The following is an 18405-nucleotide window of genomic DNA, read 5'->3' as shown; positions in this document are numbered from 1 at the left end:
TACTCACATTAGGACCACAGGTATAGTCTATAGTCATTTTTATGGCTAAATATGAGATAACATTTACAACATAACATTACAAGCGCTTTGTATCGATTTTGTTCTAGGTGATTCTGTAGCTGGAACCAGTAATCTGATCTACTCACAGGTTGGCACTGGAGAAAAGAAACAGGATGGTAAGACTGTTGCATAAAAAGAAAAGTAAAATCTTTTTTTTTTTAATTGTTTTGGGTTTTGATTTAAATGAATTTCAGCATGACATAATGCAATGTAAAAGACAATGTGATATAACACCAAACTGATATGAACACTTCAGGAACACTGTGAAGGTCACACTATACAGGTGCACAGGGGGAACAAAACAAAAAGACAAACAACAAAAACAACAACAAAGTAGTAGTATTATACAGTTTTTCATTATAAACATTATAGACAAACAAGGTTTTCTGAGTTTACTCTGATCATAATTCTGCATGAAGTGCGACTGGCTGTGAGGTTTTTTCAAACTGTGTGTCATAATAATGCCTGATTTGTTTAATAACTATAAATATTCCTTTATAAGCAACAAAATAAAAATCATAAATGACAGGTTCACCAGCAGCCCAGCAGAGATACAGTGTCCTTTGTATATCTAATGATCTATAAGAAGTTAGGAGCGGTGGCCAGTATTTAAAGTAAAGGGGAAAGAAGCATCATATGTCTCATGTTCATAAATAAGTGTCAAAACGAGACTGAGGTTTTCCTGTTTCTTACTACATCACAGAATTGACCAGTAAAAGTCTAAATATGGGATTTCTCTGTTTTTACAAAGCCTTCTTTATAAACAAGCTCACACTGGCCATATCTCAGCAACCGGACATGATTCAGTATTTAACTTGGTAGCAAAGTGGAGCTTATTAAACCAGGAATATGCATAAGACAAATCACCCAAAATGTGATTTAATACCTTATTAGTTAAATATGTAAGTTAAATATGCAAGGTAAAGTCTCTGGCTTGGAAATAATAAAAAATAATCATCTTGCATCTTTTTCAAGTTATTTAAGAGTTTTACTTAAAATAGTTATTATACCTGGGCGGCACGGTGGTGTAGTACTGGAGTTAGCACTGTCGCCTTGCACCTCCAGGGTCCGGATCCGATTCCCGGCCAGGCTTGATTCCCGTCTCTGTGTGCATGGAGTTTGCATGTTCTCCCCGTGCTTGGTGGGTTTCCTCCGGGTACTCCGGTTTTCTCCTACAATCCAAAGATATGCAGGTTAGGTTAATTGATGTTCCCAAATTGCCCATAGTGTGAGTGTGTGTGTGTGCCCTGCGATGGATTGGCACCTTGTCCAGGGTGTACCCCGCCTCATGCCCTAAGCCTCCTGGGATAGGCTCCAGGCCCCCGCGACGCTAAATACAGAATAAAGCGATATAGAAGATAAGTGAATGAGTGAGAAACTATACCTACAGTATAGTAGCTATTGTTATTAAGACAAGATAGACTGAGGTAATAGGTAGTTTCATCTGCTGTGTTATTTAAATGGCCGTCACTCAAGGTAGACGTTTCTTGGCCATATTTATAAAAAAAAATAAAAAAAAAAAAAAGGGAGATTCTCTAGCAGACTCTACAAAATACCTAACATTTGATGTTAAGATTTAGCTTTTTTTATTTATTAAACTACATGTTTCCTGGTTATAAATAGTTGATTAATTAACCTTAAATAAAGTGTTTTTAAAGTGTTTGTAACAGCAACAGCAGCAATTTGTGGATGAAATGTAGATCAGAAGTATTAGTGTGTTACTTCACAATACTCACTAAATTAATAAAAAGATTTTTTATGAAATCATCTACTGTATTTAGGTCATGTGTATGAATTGGACAATACTGAACATTAACCAGCTTAACAATATTATGTAATTCATTACAGATGATGTAATCTATAAAGAGTAAAACCCAGAAAGTACTGTATACCTCGCTCAGAACCTCATTCACACACCTGCCATGTTTCAGTAACATCGCATACAGTGGATAGACAGCTTGAAAACCAATACAGAGCGCTTACATCAGTGATTCATAAGGAAGTGCAGGGGAGAGAAGCTAGTGGACAACATCACGCACATACAGCATAATACATTTTAAAAGTTTGTGAGTGATCACACATTAAGAATGGGGAAATGCTTTGTCTTTATTCATCATAGACACTGCCACTGAACCGAGTGATGTGACTTATGCTGATATTGAACTGAAAATCCAAAAGAAGGCAAAGAAAAAACAAGGTGGGATGAAATTCTTTTAACTTACAGTATGTAGTGCTAAATGTCCATTGTTTTAGATTTCATGCAACTCTTTAAACCCTTTGCTTATTTGCCAAAAATTGAACTTAAAGCAAAGTATTCAGTAACTGCTATGAATCTATGGACTTTAGTTATGAAAGTTTAATGTGTTAATAGAATGGTGTGTTTCATCTTAATAAATGCTAACTGAATGATTGTTGCCCACTAGGAAAGAGCAGTGAGAGAGATGACACTGTGTATTCAGAACTGAAGCAGAACACAGATAAAGGTAAGATAAGCTAATGAGCAGCCAGACAACAGTACTGTTTATAGAAACAAATATATTTACACTATATTTACAGGGCAATACATTTAGTGACATGGCAGATGCTCTTCTAGAGACTAAGAAATGTACATGTTCAGTTGGCCTTGATGTCCTATATTTTAACTTGCAGCAAATGCTTTTTAATTATATAACATAAAAGGGCGTGGTTACAAGGAGAGTGATAAATCACACAAATCCTCAAGATTTAGACATTAGCAATATAACACTTATCTGAAACATTTGTTCATGTTATATTTCTGGGAAAGTTAGACAGGTAGCTGTCAATGGTTCAGAATTGTGTTGTAGCCTGTGGTTTTAGAGGTTTGCTACAGGATTGTGACACAAACATGATCTGTGATAAAGCAAGGCTGTGGCTGTAATCCTTTATATTTACGTAGATGCTGCAGCTGGACCGAGTGATGTGACTTATGCTCAGATGGAGCAGAAAAAACAAAAGAAACCAAAGAGAAAACAAGGTGAGGCTTTTTGTTGTTGTTTTATTTGTGCATGGCAACTGTTTAAAATTTCATTTATCCCTTTACACCGTTTGATTATTTGCCAGGAATTCATGTTAAAGCATATAATTTAAAACGTGCTCTGAAATATTCAGTAACTAAAACTTATATGTTTTGTTGATATAAGTGTAAGGTGTTAAAAGAATAGTGTTTAATCTTACTGAATGTTAAATCAGTGACTGTTGTCCACTAGGAAAGAGCAGTGAAGGAGCTGACACTGTGTATTCAGACCTGAAGTAGAACACAGATAAAGGTGAGATGAGCTCAAACAGTATACACAGCAGCACTGCTTTGCATAAACACACTCTCTCCAGACAACAGCATTGCTTTGGAAACAGATTTACTACATTTATATCACATTCAATAATATGGCAGAAGCTCTTACACAGACATAGAAATATGCAAACGGATAAAGGCACAGCAATATAAATCACCCAGAAAATAGGCAAGGGTTAAAAGAGTGTATTTCTGTGACATAAATACTATAAAGCCACTAGGTCTAAGATGTTATTAGTATTCGAATAATCTTCTACACCATATCGGAATTGTTCAAACCAGTGATTTCTTATGTGGCTGGATGTCATAAGAGGGGATTCAAGTGAAGCCAAAACGTCTCTGTGGCCCTCTAGTGGCGGGTTGAAGTACAATTTAGATTTATTATTATTATTAATGCATTTATTTCTTTTAATTATTCAACTAAATTATGGTCCAGTGTATCCAAACGTATTCAGTGCTCTGTATTACAACAACTCTGTACTTTATAGGTCAATTATCAACATTTGTACATACAGTAAGTACAAGGGAAATCAGTGTTAATTAAGCATTTTTAATTTTAGCTTACATTAATATTTACACAGATTTTCAAGAATGTTTGATAATTGGCACCCAGTAATATTTATAATCAATAATACAAACCGGATTCCAAAAAAGTTGGGACACTATACAAATCGTGAATAAAAACTGAATGCAATGATGTGGAGGTGCCAACTTCTAATATTTTATTCAGAATAGAACATAAATCATGGAACAAAAGTTTAAACTGAGAAAATGTATCATTTTAAGGGAAAAATATGTTGATTTATTGACACCATGAAATTTTAAATCACAAAAAAGTTGGGACAAGTAGCAATAAGTAGCTGAAAAACCAATTAACACTAATTAGGTCAATTGGCAACATGATTGGGTATAAAAAGAGCTTCTCAGAGTGGCAGTGTCTCTCAGAAGCCAAGATGGGTAGAGGATCACCAATTCCTACAATGTTGCACAGAAAGGTGTTACCCAGCGAAAAATTGCAAAGACTTTGCAGTTATCATCATCAACTGTGCATAACATCATCCAAAGATTTGGAGAATCTGGAACAATCTCTGTGCGTAAGGGTCGAGGGCGTAAAACCATACTGGATGCCCGTGATCTCCGGGCCCTTAAACGACACTGCACCATAAACAGGAATGCTACTGTAAAGGAAATCACAGAATGGGCTCAGGAATACTTCCAGAAACCATGGTCAGTGATTCGATTCGAAGAAAACCAGTGGTTCCAGAAACCATTGTCAGTGTCACGATTCGAAGTTCTTTTTGGAAATCTGGGACGCCATGTCATCCAAACCAAAGAGGACAAGGACAACCCAAGTTGTTATCAACGCTCAGTTCAGAAGCCTGCATCTCTGATGGTATGGGGTTGCATGAGTGCGTGTGGCATGGGCAGCTTGCATGTCTGGAAAGGCACCATCAATGCAGAAAAATATATTCAGGTTCTAGAACAACATATGCTCTCATCCAGACGTCATCTCTTTCAGGGAAGAACCTGCATTTTTCAACAAGATAATGCCAGACCACATTCTGCATCAATCACAACATCATGGCTGCGTAGGAGAAGGATCCGGGTACTGAAATGGCCAGTCTGCAGTCCAGATCTTTCACCTATAAAGAACATTTGGCGCATCATAAAAAGGAAGCTGCGACAAAGAAGGCCCAAGACGATTGAACAGTTAGAGGCCTGTATGAGACAAGAATGGGAGAGCATTCCTATTTCTAAACTTGAGAAACTGGTCTCCTCGGTCCCCAGACGTCTGTTGAGTGTTGTAAGAAGAAGGGGAGATGCCACACAGTGGTGAAAATGGCCTTGTCCCAACTTTTTGGGGATTTGTTGACACCATGAAATTTTGAATCAACATATTTTTTCCTTAAAATGATACATTTTCTCAGTTTAAACTTTTGTTCCGTGATTTATGTTCTATCCTGAATAAAATATTAGAAGTTGGCATCTCCACATCATTGCATTCAGTTTTTATTCACGATTTGTATAGTGTCCCAACTTTTTTGGAATCCAGTTTTTAACTAAATTATATAAAATGTCCTTTATGTGTAGGTCTGTGAAGAAAGTCTAAAGTCTTCAAACAGGAACTGCTAAAACAGCCAAAGAAGATGGTGAATACACACATCATGGAGCACATTGTAGTTTCTGGAAAGCTTGTATTTTTGCTCAGTTTAAATGTATGTATGCATCCAGATTTTAAAAATGTGCCAGTTTTCATGGATCAGTATAACCCATACACTGGCAGTGATAACTGTTCACTGGTTTTATTATTGATCCTAATTACAAAAACAAAACAAAAAGTCTACTGCTTCTAAGTTCAAAACTGTATTTTTTTCAACGTTTATCTTCCTAAATTTTCTTTAAGTTAAAATTCACTGAAATATTAATCACTAAAATTTTAATAACGCTTTATTTTTGTATGCATTTACTCATGCTATTTACCTATTAGTGGATTATTTAAAAATAAGCTAAATCTCCTAAAAAAAAAAACATAATAATAAATACCACCTGGATTTAAGTAAGTAGTTAAAAGGCTTCATTTGGTTAATTACTGCAGTGATTAAAATATAAAGTATGGTTCAGCTGGCAACAAGTTATTTAACCCTAACTGAAGACATATCCTGGGGTCATGGCAAAAATGTTAATCTATTTCAGGAGGGTCAAATTATTGTCTTGCATCAAAAAAAGAAAAACAAGCAAATTGATGAAATTACTAAAATTGGATAAATGCATTACTAAAATCTAAAAGGATAGTGGTGAACCATCATCTCTAAATAAGAAATCTGGTCAGAAAAATATTTTTAAATGATTGTGATAAGAGATAACTTAAATGTTATTTTAAAATAAAATTATAAAACAAACAACAGTACAACTCGCATGTGTTTAATAGTAAGAGCATTTATACACGCACAATGCAAAGAGGAATTAAGGGATTGGAACTAAAAAGCTGTTTCGCCTTAAGAAACACATTTATCAGTGAGGGTAATCTGATAAAAAGCTTTAGGAAGCATAAAGAGTAAACTGAAGCGCATTGGTCAAGTGGACTGATGAGACTGATGAGTGATGGGCACATCAGGGTATGAAGAGTGACAGATTGAGTGATGCACCCATTATGTCTAGTTCTGTTGGTCAGTTCCTGGTTCAGCAATGTTATGTGCCCAAAAAAATGAGGTCAGCTGACTCTGTAAATATTCTGAATGACCACCACAGTGTTCAGCACTTAACCATATTGAGAATCTTTGGATGTGCTGGAGATGGCTTTATGCAGCCCTCTGACTCTCCCCTCATCAATACAAGATCTTGGAGAGAAATAAATGCTGTGAAATTGCATAAATTTATTGAAACAATGCAACAACGAATGCATGCCCTAATTAAAGCAAACAGTGGTCCAATTAAATATTAGTTCGTAAGGTTTTTGTTTGTTAGTGTATAATGTAACTTGGTTTGTTTTTCTCTGGTTTATTGTCTTCTTTAACCACGGAAATGTGTAAAATATTACAGGAACAAAAGAAAAGTTTGTACATGTGCTGTATGAAGAGCGTTGAATAATAACCCTTAGTTAAATCTTAGTATGGTAATTTTATGATATTATTCAGTATCTTTCATTATTGTGTTTTATATTTTTTATAAAGTATACAAAGTCAAATATGAAATTCAATTTTAGATTTATTTCATATGCAGAACTTAATAATTTTAAAGCTTGTATTTTCTAAGTTTGATGTCTGAAATTTGCATAAATAAAAAAATATTTTTACAAACAGCAGCACCTTTTTCCTGTTCTGTTCTTCTGCTCATTATCAGACAGTAAGATTTTATTAGTGCTGAACGGCTGAATATAAAATGTAAAACCTATCTACCAATCTTTTCCAATGGAGTCAGAAATTTGCCTAATGTATGTTTTATAAAGTTCAGAGGTCATCAGTTGTGCTTACTTAAATGAATAATATTATCAAACAAATGTAAATATTATACACAAAGATAACCTGAGTAAATACAAAATGCAGCTTTTAAATTATTACTTAATTTGTTAAGTGACAAAACTGGCCCTATGTGAAAAAGTAATTGCTCCCTAAACCTAATAACCTGTTGAGCCACCCTTGCTGGCAACAACTGCAATCAAGCGTTTGCAAAAACAGGCAATGAGTCTTTCACATCCTTGTGGAGGAGGTTGGGCTCTTTCAGAATTGGTTTAATTCTTCTTATTTTATCTTTCAGAGGTTGACTTGCTGGTGTGTTTTAGATCATTATCCTGTCGCATAACCAAAGTGCCTTTAAACTTGAAGTCGTGAACTGATGGCCAGACATTCTCCTTCGGGATTTTTAGTATATGTTTCTATACTAGTTGAAGGAAATGCTCTGTCCTCACTGTCCACACATACATGTTCTCACTACTGCTGGTTTCTTTGGCATGTGCTCCGGTTTTCACCACAAACACTACTGTATCAGCACTCTGTGAGATGTCTCTAACAGAAAGAGCTCACAGATTAAAAAAGTTGAAATGTGTTTATACCATCCACAGGCAGAAAGTAAAATTAATCAGAAACTTAATCTCAATAAAATATAAGCGTTAAGTAAACCACAGTCTTATATAAACTTGTTCTCTTATTTGAAAATTAGTCAATAGACTTTTACTAGTTCTATAGAACTCTGTACACCTGCAGTATCACTTTATTAACTTAGAACTCGAGCGGCACGCATCCATGCCACAACGCAACAATAATTAATAAAAAAAAATCCATAAGTGTGTGTAATGGCGGTGTATATAATATCAATATTACATGATTTATTATGTTATCTGGTAACAGAAACACCCATAAACATGTGTGGACCCCTTGTCTTCTAAAGCATGGAGATGCCAGGAGCAAAATATTTTTTTTATTGTATTTGTTGAAAAATAAGTGTTTTTATAATTTACTTTAAAAAGATATATTGGATGTTAACTTTTTTATAGTTTTTTGCTCAGTCATGTGTGTAGTTGGTCAAAATGAAATTATGTTTATTTTATTATACAGCCTGGATATGACGCACACTATATTGTGCAATCGCTAAGCCTTGATATAATCATTAAAACACAGTGATGCAAAACCCCCTAAAACTGCTCTGAGCTTTAAGGGATTTCTTCTTAAGACAATGAATGTTTCTAATAAAGCAGGTGGACCTAGTGAAGAAAATGAAATATAAACAGTCTTACCTTATTCTTACCCATTTATTTTGCTAAACACTTGGGAACAAATCCTGAGATAAAGTAACAATATATACTGTTTATGGTGCTGAAATGTAATGTTACCCAACGTGCACTAATGCACAGGATTCAAGCGTGATTGAGAGAAAGTTATGTGTATTTAATGTGCATTTTATCAACAAATAATTTGACCAGCAGCCCACTAGTACAATGTAGACAATATGAATTAACCAGGAATTGAACAGATGGTTTCATCAAAGTGAATTTTGTCTCCAGGACATTAGTCAATCCACACATTATTTAAATAAGAGTATGGTTACCTTACAACATGCAGTAATTTCGTAAGAGAGAACCACTCCCCAATAAAGGTGTAATGAGTCTGCAGACAGAGTGAGAGTGTCTGAGTGTGTACACTAAATGAATAAAGTGCTTACTTCATTTTCCTCCTATGGATATTAATTTGTAGACTGTGAAAATCCTAACATACAGACTGTGTCTTGCTTATTCTAACATGATTTCTTCAACAGACGTAGTTTGAATTCATGAAATGAACGCGATCATTAGTGAAAGATGACATTCTGTACTTCACACTGTGAATAAAGTCAGATGGGGACCTTTAAGATCATTTGCATGCAAAATGTAGGCAAACACTAACATTGACTCTGCCGTTTCCAGCCTACACAGCTGCTTGCATTGATAACTGAATTAGTTATCTATAGTTAATTAGAATAAGTTAAATGTTTTTACTGGATATTTATGTTTCTACAGGTGTGTTGTTGTTTTATATGAGATTACATTTTGTAAGAAACATAGACCAACTTACGAGATTGCTCATGTCTAAACTGGAAACTGACTTTCATTAAACTCCGGCAACTGGCCTGAAGAAAACCACATGGTACAAAATCCTGTTAAAATAATCAACATAATCAGGAGTATGTGACATGGATCACAATGCTGATTGCAAAACTACCAGACACCTTTCCAGAGACAATGGACATGACAAACATATCTGATGAGGTTGAGGAAGAGAGAAGGGGAAGGGCAGAATGAGGCGACTGAGGCAAAGCAAGTTGAAGGGAGGGTGAGTACAGATGGTACTCAGGCGGTATTATGGTTTTACCGCTGCGCCTCACGGCGGCAGTATTTGGGTTTGTGCGTTTGCTGGCTTTTACCGCTGAGTGGCGCTATATAACTATAGACCAGTGGTTTTCAAACATTTTCTGTCATTCCCCAATTAAGGGGGTGGGCGAATTTTCAAGCCCCACTTGTAAACAAAATGATGACGAAAATGGCCAAGTTTACTATTTTTGAAATATTAATTTCTAAACCAATAAGATCAAATAAGTTCAAAACAGATAAAATACACATGCAATTAATATAACAGGCTTACTTCGTCACTTCTAGAGCTTTCTTTCAAATAGGTCGAGTGGCTTATTAACGTGACTGGGGTGTGTTGTCTCTAAGTGTTTTCCTACTTTGTTGGGTCTCATGCCGTCTGCTGCCAGCGGTTTAAGACACAAAACACACACAGGTCTCTCCTCTGCCTCACCATCCCCACCATGAATCCTAGCGCAACATACAGTGGGCTTCATCATGTTTTCCTTTCGGCTGGCTTTTTGGTTGATTAGGCTGAATCACCTGCTTTTTTGTGGTCCTTGTAACAAATGTATCCATTGAAGTTATTATGCTCACTACATACAGTACGCTACTGACCCGGTTTGTGTCCACGGTAAAGTTAGTTTTATATTCGCATCTCTGAATTCAATAGCTGTGTAAATAAACCCGCAAATAAGAAACCCACATATTTTACCTCTCTACATTGTCTTTAAGCTCCATCCGCCTTAAACTATACATGTTTAAAAGCATAAACACCATTATTCTCTACGGTGCAACAAATGATTTAGGGATCATAGCAAAATGCCGCACACCAACAAAAAGCGTAGAACGATATTGATCTTCCCTTCTGTTCAGCGCCTGAAGGATTAAAAAGCAACTTTGTTGCCACACTGGAAACTAGAAATGCCAGACTAGTACTGTCTGATAAAATATTATTTTTTAACAAAAATACAGAAACATCAGCATACACATTGGAGTAAATGAAATTACATACATAATACCGAATGTTTCTTTATATATTCCTCTGCAATTAACATGCCGACGTTAAACTGTTATAGTTGCACTATGGTTCCCCTTTTCTCTGATGTTATTTTAATTTACTTGTATTAATGATCCATTTCTTTGCATGTGATTGTTTAGTTTCGAGTGTCCGATCTTTATTGTCAATAAAGAAAAGCATGAATTAGAATAGGTACTTTCCTATTATTTTCCACTAATTCCCTCCCGTTCATTGCGTCTCACCTGTCATGTCTGAATGCCCCACTAATGGGGCGAGCCCCAACCTTTGAGCACCACGGCTATACACTGTCGCCTTAGGCCTTAGTTCATTCTCTCAAGAATTAATGAGCCGCAGCTCCTTTAGAGCTGCACATAGAAGCGGATAAAATCAAGTAAAACATTGTAATTAAACAAATTTATAATCACAGTACTACAGTACAAATTTAGAATTTAAATTAAATATAGGAGTTTCTTATTTGCATCGAATTTAAGCAAAGAAAATGTTAACACAGTGAGCCTTTATATTTTATCATGAGAAAACTCTGTGTGTATCAGGACAAATGGTGAGTCACAGGTGTTGTCAGATTAATGGGCAAAAACTATATAATAAACCTATATAAGATACATAAATGTTCTAAGACTCTACTTTTATTTAAATGCACTCACAATGACGACAAAACATTTTGATTTTGTAAAATAATGAAAGTAAACAGGGATACAGCGCTTTTCTGTATTGGTTTCGGTGAACTTAAGCGCGTCAGAAACTGTGTATACTCGCCTCACAGACATGAAAAATATATACTTATGTACTGCTAAATGTCTGCTTTTATAAAAATTATTAAAAAACTAATATCAGCTTATGTAATTCGTATGAAACGTGAATTACTGGCGCATCCACTGCCGCGGAGATGACGTGATGACATGATCACCTTCATCACAGCCGAAACCAAAGACATCAACTTATCAATAAATTATTAAAATGGCCAGTCAGTTTCCTCAGTGTTCCTCAATTAATTCAACCTGAGAGGACGAGCAACTAAGCCTCAGCTTTTAGTACAAATAAATCTAAAATTGAGAACTGGAACTACTAAATTTCTAGTACCAAACAGCAAAATAAAAAAGAAAACAAAATGCTGTTCATGGAAGACATACAAAAATGACTGTTTTGGCCCCCTACCTGATAAAACAACAGAAATGACACATTCCACTGTCAACAAGTTTTACATTAAATGTACTTTACAACAATGAATGCAGAAATTTCCCCGAAAAATCTTCAGCACATCCACTTAAGCACAGGTTATCTTGCGGCAGACTTCTCACGAGTCATACTTTAAACATTTCTCGACGTTATCTGTTGACATCCAACATAAACAACGATATTAGCCACTAACATCCAACAGTATTTCTGTAAACCACACTCTGTATTTCTAACTAAATATTTGGATGCAACAAGCACACTTTACAGCATATTTACCTGATAAAACAATGAGATGCACCTGGAACATAATGTCCTCCCTTAGCTGCAGCCGACGGTCTGATTTCTGTGTTTTTTATTCACTGGTATCCCTTCGTATCCCCAAGGGTTCCCCCAAATGGCAGTGCCATCTGGTGGCGCACATAAAAACTGCATGTACTATTCCTACCTGGCTACATTTATCAGTAAAATGCCAAAAAAAGAATTACAGATCAATATCAAAAATGCCATTGATTGATTCTGTGCACGTAATTCAGTCATTAAAGCGTGAGAATTTGAGAACCATCTTTTTAAAATGAGCAGCAGATTCGTGAACAGGGTCATGTGGGCACTTCAGGACAGGCAGTTTGGACATGACAAACTACTTCTACAGGCTACATGCTGGTAAATGCATTACACATTATAAAGTTTTTTGGTCAAGCACAATGCACATAACACATCTTGTGTCATACCAATTACAATCATGGCTTTCTTACAGATATTGGCTTACTACAAACAAAATGGGAAGCTTAATTCATCAGTCACGGGGTATAATTATACCAGTGGGTTTTACCCACACACACACAAAAAATAAATAAATAAATGGGTGAGCATAGATAGCAGATAATTCTGGACTCTTGTGGTTAACGCAATTGTAGAAGGCTGTGGCTATTGGCTAGCGCATTACATTTTGCTGATTGTGATTGTAATCTTGTTCGGTCTGTGTGTAGCACTGTGTGTTTACAGGTGAATACAAGAATTAATGTTAAACACTTTCAAATAGTAACTGCTGCAGAAGACTGATAATAACAGAGCAACGGAACACAGAATTGACTGAGACTAATGAATTGTCTCGACCCTGTTGGATGACTGGGAAGACCGCACTCCTCACTGGCCTCCAACACCAGGTGACTGTTATCCTAATGTGACTTACAACCTGATATAGAAGCGAAAGGACCTGCATAAATCTTTAAAAGGGTATGAAACTTTAGGTGTTTGTCCCCAAAAGAACAGCTTTAATGTCTTGTGTGTGCATTAAAGTGTTAATGATGTTATTGTTAAATACCAGGTTAGAGAGGCAATGTCTAAAAATGTATGTAATATACTGCTTTATTATTTGTTGTTAGATATAGTATGAAAGTTATAAGTTGACAAAAAAAGTGGAAAAAATACAAAAGGAGGAAATGTTATTGGAAAATCACATTTTAATTGTATTATATCTATTATATTTCTATTTGTACAGTATATTTCTATTTTGTACAGAATATTTCTATTTTCAGTTCCTATTTTTAGTTCTATTTTTCCTAGTTAAATTTTATTTGTATTTATTTGTATTTATTTTTCTATCGTATTTCTTTTATTCATATTTATTACTTATTATAAGCTTTAATTCTCTTTTTAAGGTCATTGGCGGTCGTGTAAGCATTTCACTACATTTCGTACTGTGTATGACTGTTTATGACTGTGTATGTGACAAATAAAATTTGAATTTGAAATTTGAATTTGAAATTAAAGCCTGACTCCCGAATGCATCACAGACGTGCTGATGTCCAGGACAACAGCTTGACCTTGAGTATAATATTGCATTTATACAAACCCTATTTATTACCAATATATATTTAACCAGTGATTTTGCAACATCAAAAAACTATGAATGGTGGAGGATGAAAACAACAGTTGGTTACAAATGGTTAGTGTAATTAAAAGTTGAGAGTTGTAAAGGGTGAAAGCAGTTCTAAATTCTTACTGGTACTCTGTAGCCTAAAGATGAGGAGAAAAAAACATGTGGGACAGTGTGGGACAGACCTGTAAATTACCTAAATTTCTCTTTATATTTTATTTTTTTCTGCTTTAGAATATCGGCTCTGTTAACTTCTGGTATCCAGGATTAAAGCTAGTGCAGTACAGTTTGTAGGGTGTATAATCCCTTGTTAGAAAGTGATTTGGGATTCAGCCTTAGGTGTCTTAGGCGTAAAGAAAAATAACAAAGAGGCAATTTGGAATGATTTAATAACAATTATTAAGTATGCAACATCTTGTTTATAATAAATTTTATCAAATGTGTTTTCTTGCTAATAACTGTTTAACTTAATAACTGTATCTCTCTCTCTCTCTCTCTCTGTCTGCCCCCTCAAAATGGGATCTGAGTGTAAGAAAACAGGAAGTGTTAAGTCTTTACTACAGACACGTCTCATTCAGTCAGTCATCAGTAGGACAGGATGGAGCTCCGTCCACTCTGTGTGATACTCTGTGAGTATATGTCCTCTGTGTGTATTTATTATTGGTGGTGATTTAATCAAATTAACAGTCTGAGAGTCCTGACATCAGGTTTTTTCTTTTTCTTTTTTTTTTGTGATGTTTTTAAATTCCTCACAAGATTGTTATTTATGTATTTTTATAAGTAAAATATTAAAAAGTCGCCATATTAAATCATCTGTTACATGCTGTCTCACATGTCTAGAACATTAAGAAATATTTCTAAGGAAGGCCTATTTAGGAATATACTGTACATTTTATATTAATTTACTCAGAATTTGTTTAGTGAAATTTCTGTACTGTAACATCTATGAAGTGAAGAATGTTGCTCTTGTAGATATTGTGGCGTGGGCGGGGTTCGATTAGCAACTAGCATGCTTTGCGGGAGGGGTTGTTATGTGTTCACCCTGTTGGGGAAAGGTGTTTGGGTTAGTGGCTTCGCTAGGGTGTGTGTGTGTGGGTTAGAGGTGAGTTTACTAATGTTTGAATGTGTTGTCTATGCTATTTCGTGCCGGTGTCTAATAAACTACCCCCAGCCATTTGCATTGGGCAGCAAAGAAGTTCACTCGTCTCTCCAAGATCCTTTCCAGCGTTGAAAAACGCTACAATATAATATAAAACTCTGCAGGTCTTGTGTGTGACAGAAGACTATAAAAAGCAGACAGGAAATCAAGGGACTGAGTTACTGAATGTGAGACTCTAATATTCATAGAGACATGCTTAACAACAAATCAGAGAAGATTTGAAGATTAAATAAATTTATTAGAGATTATAATGGCATATGGAGTGTAATAACAACTAAGATTTCATATCATACCACCATGCTTTTAAATTCTTTGTTCTGATTAGTAAGAAAGTGTGATAAATCTTCTATAAAAGCAGCTCTGACAAGAGAACTTGTAGCAAGAAAAGGCACAGGTTTATATCAGTGTTCTCACACGTTAACATGTCTTCATAAAGTGATTTGTACAGAGATTGGTATAGAATTTATATATAAATTTAAGTGTAAAAAACAGATGCTGTTAAAGGAGAACGTCAACTTTTAGTTTCTATGACGTTAGTGACAACTAAATTGTGGTTTGTAATATGTGGCTGTCAGACAACATTAAACATAACTATAAAAGGTTGCTGATCTTTTCAGGGGTTAATTATTTTATAATTACTTTTCACCAAGAGAGTGTGCGGACAATTCAGAGTACAGTTGCATGCTTCATGACAAGCATAGACTGTTGTGTAACCATGATATTGCAAGTTTTTTCATTTGGCCCTCAATTGATTCTGTTTGTCTGTTTATATGTTTGTCTGTTTTTTTTTTTTTCAAAATATTTACCTGGGCCAAGCTTGTATGTGCGGACCAATTGTACACTGTTGCGAGGCAGCAGGGAGCTTTCAGGGAGCAGCTGAAAGACTAACAAAAACAATTCTTATAATATTACCTTTTACATAACAACAAGCCTCCCTAAGCTTTAATGTACACTTCATCTCTCATTACTCCTGTTTTTTCCCTAATTGTAGTGCTGATTGGACTCATCCACTGCATACTGACAGGTGATTTTTGAATATTTATTTACTGTATTTGTTTGTTTGTTTGGTGATTAATTAATTGCCTTAACTATATATATCATAACTCAGAATGAACAAAGAGACAACAAAGATTTTTTTTTTTTTTCCTGTCACTTTGGTACATTTTTCAGATCAAAATCTGAACTTCTCAAGTGTACAAGTTTCAAATCATCTAGTCACTTGTACACATCTTAAAGGGTTCCTACAGTCCTACATGCACTTTTTTAAGCTGTTTGGACTGAACTGTGTGTTAGGAGAGTGTGTACACAACCACTCTACAATGATAAAGAGCTGCCCAGTGATTTTCTTTTTATTTATTAAAATAACATGCCCCTTCTGAAATCAGGCCAATCTCAAATGCCTGTCTGTGTGACGTCACACCGACAGAGGCCGCTCCTACTATAGTTGATTGACACTGGTGTTTTAGCAAAGATCCGCTCCGAGTAAGAAGAAGCTGTTGGCCATTGTTTTTCTATGCTGGAGCAAAATGTCGCCTAAGCGAGTGTGGTGTACAGTTGTTTGGTGTAATAGTGAGCACAGCAGTCGTCATTCACTACCAATATCTGAGCTGCTGAGGACGCAGTGGCTGAATTTAGTTTTTGAAGCTAACGTCCCTGGCGATCTACCTAAATGCGTTCATGTTTGCGCTAATCATTTTTCACCAGATTGCTTTATAAACGCGGGTCAATATAAAGAAGGTTTTGCTAGGAAGCTGCGCCTGAAAAATGGATCTGTACTAAAGCTTTGTGTTCTTGCTTAATCTTCACCAGGCTCAGTGAGAGTAATTCCTTTTTCTATGAATCTTTGCAGATCGCCTTTTCTAATAATCACGATGAATGCGGAGTGTAAGTTAACTTATACTCTCATAGAACATGGTTATGGCTTCTTCTCTATGTACATCCGTCTCTATATAATTCCTAATCGGCCATTTATAATAAACAATGCATTAAGGTGATTGTCTAGTTGCAAACTGTGTACGTAGTCGGAAAACTATATTATGCTTACCTTTGTAACGTTAGATGGTTTATAACGATGTCTGTCGAAGATTAAGAAGTCATGTAAACACATCGCGTCCGTATCTCTCTCAGTAAGTTTCTCCGCTTTATGTTGTTGTTGCTCGCGGCAGCGTAACAGCCCGTTAATTCATGCCCATGCAGTGATGAGAAAGACGAATCGAGTCGATGCATGTCCATTCTTTTAATTTCTGCGTTGTCAGGCGGTATTACAAACTTCCGCGTAGGTTCCGTACTTAAATTAAACCAAAAACTACTTAAGAAAACAGGCTCAGGCTCTATATTCCAGCGTTTTCCAGTTTGGACTGCATTACCCACAAAGCACTGCGTTGTGGGCAATGCTTTGTGGGTAATGCAGTCCAAGCATTGCCCGCAATGGACTACACTCCCGTAGCTATACCCCACGTGTGTTGTGAAGACTCGCCCCACAGAACTGGGGGGGCGGGCTCAGCAGAGATCATAAGCATTTAAAGGAACATGCACTGAAATAGGTTGCTGAGAACAGAGCTAGTTTTTACCAGTTAAAAGTAGTGTTTTTTTACACAACCATTAAGAATTTTTAATTAAATATATTACAAACTTTTCATTAGGACCCTAAAGATCATATTAACATTTAATGAAAAATGTTTCTGGATGATCCCTTTAATAAAAAAAAGTAATTTTGACAAATCCTGTGTCTTAAAAGTCTTCCATCTCTGTTGTGTGCAAAAATCTGTAGAGGTTCCTCTCGGTCATCTTCTTTAATATAAAGAGGATGGCTCTCTCCTATTATAGTGGCAATGTTGTGAAGCACAACACAAGCCACTATGATGTTGCATGCCCTCTCTGGACTGACCCAGAGCCCAAGCAGACACTGAAACCTAGACTTGAGGATTCCTATGGTCATCTCCACCTTGGCCCGTATTCGGCTGTGAGCCAAGTTGTAGCGTGTCTGTGGTTCAGGATTACGTCCAGGGAAGGGTGTCATTAAATAGGGCAGACGGGGGTATCTGTCCCCCAGCAAGTAATTATTGTACTGTCCTGTAATGATTCAAGTGTACAATACAAATATAGTAAAAAGAAAAAAAAAACATTGTATAAAGCAAAACATACTCTGCTGAAATGTCTGGCATAATGATGACTCGTGGAAAATTCTGGCATCATGCACAGATCCTGGCCATTTTGCCTTATCATTAGTAATGATGTGAGTTGTCTCACATATTACCTATAGATAGTGGAAAAAAGTAATGAGTTTAATGATTTTAACAAAGCAAAAAATTAAGGACACAAAATACTATATATACTGTGAATAGATCTCCTATTAACATAGACTCCCTCATTTATTGAAGGAGCTTCAATGGGAATGTGGGTGCCATCAATGCACCCAATTACATTTGGAAACCGTGAAATAAAATGTCATATATGGAAGGATCAA

At 35.8% G+C, this 18405-nt stretch overlaps 1 protein-coding gene and 1 long non-coding RNA gene across 3 annotated transcripts in view; one reads left to right on the top strand and one right to left on the bottom strand.

Annotated features, from left to right (window-relative positions):
* Positions 1–18405, top strand: part of LOC128520591 (immunoglobulin superfamily member 1-like) — a 283702-nt gene that overhangs the window by 155200 nt on the left and 110097 nt on the right. The window lies entirely within an intron of this gene.
* Positions 94–12232, bottom strand: LOC128530130 (uncharacterized). Of its 2 annotated transcripts, XR_008361109.1 has the most exons (6): positions 12181–12225; positions 3256–3325; positions 1325–1390; positions 1071–1232; positions 295–335; positions 94–155 (listed from the first exon to the last, which is right to left on the bottom strand). It is a non-coding gene; the product is annotated as an uncharacterized LOC128530130 (long non-coding RNA). The 2 variants fall into 2 exon arrangements; XR_008361110.1 differs by lacking the exons at positions 1325–1390; positions 3256–3325 and having other exon boundaries at positions 12181–12232.

Source organism: Clarias gariepinus, chromosome 1 (genome assembly GCF_024256425.1).
Source record: "Clarias gariepinus isolate MV-2021 ecotype Netherlands chromosome 1, CGAR_prim_01v2, whole genome shotgun sequence".
Taxonomy (NCBI): Eukaryota; Metazoa; Chordata; class Actinopteri; order Siluriformes; family Clariidae; genus Clarias; species Clarias gariepinus.
The sequence above is the reverse complement of the archived record's forward strand: the minus strand, read 5'-3'. Positions and strand labels throughout refer to the sequence as shown.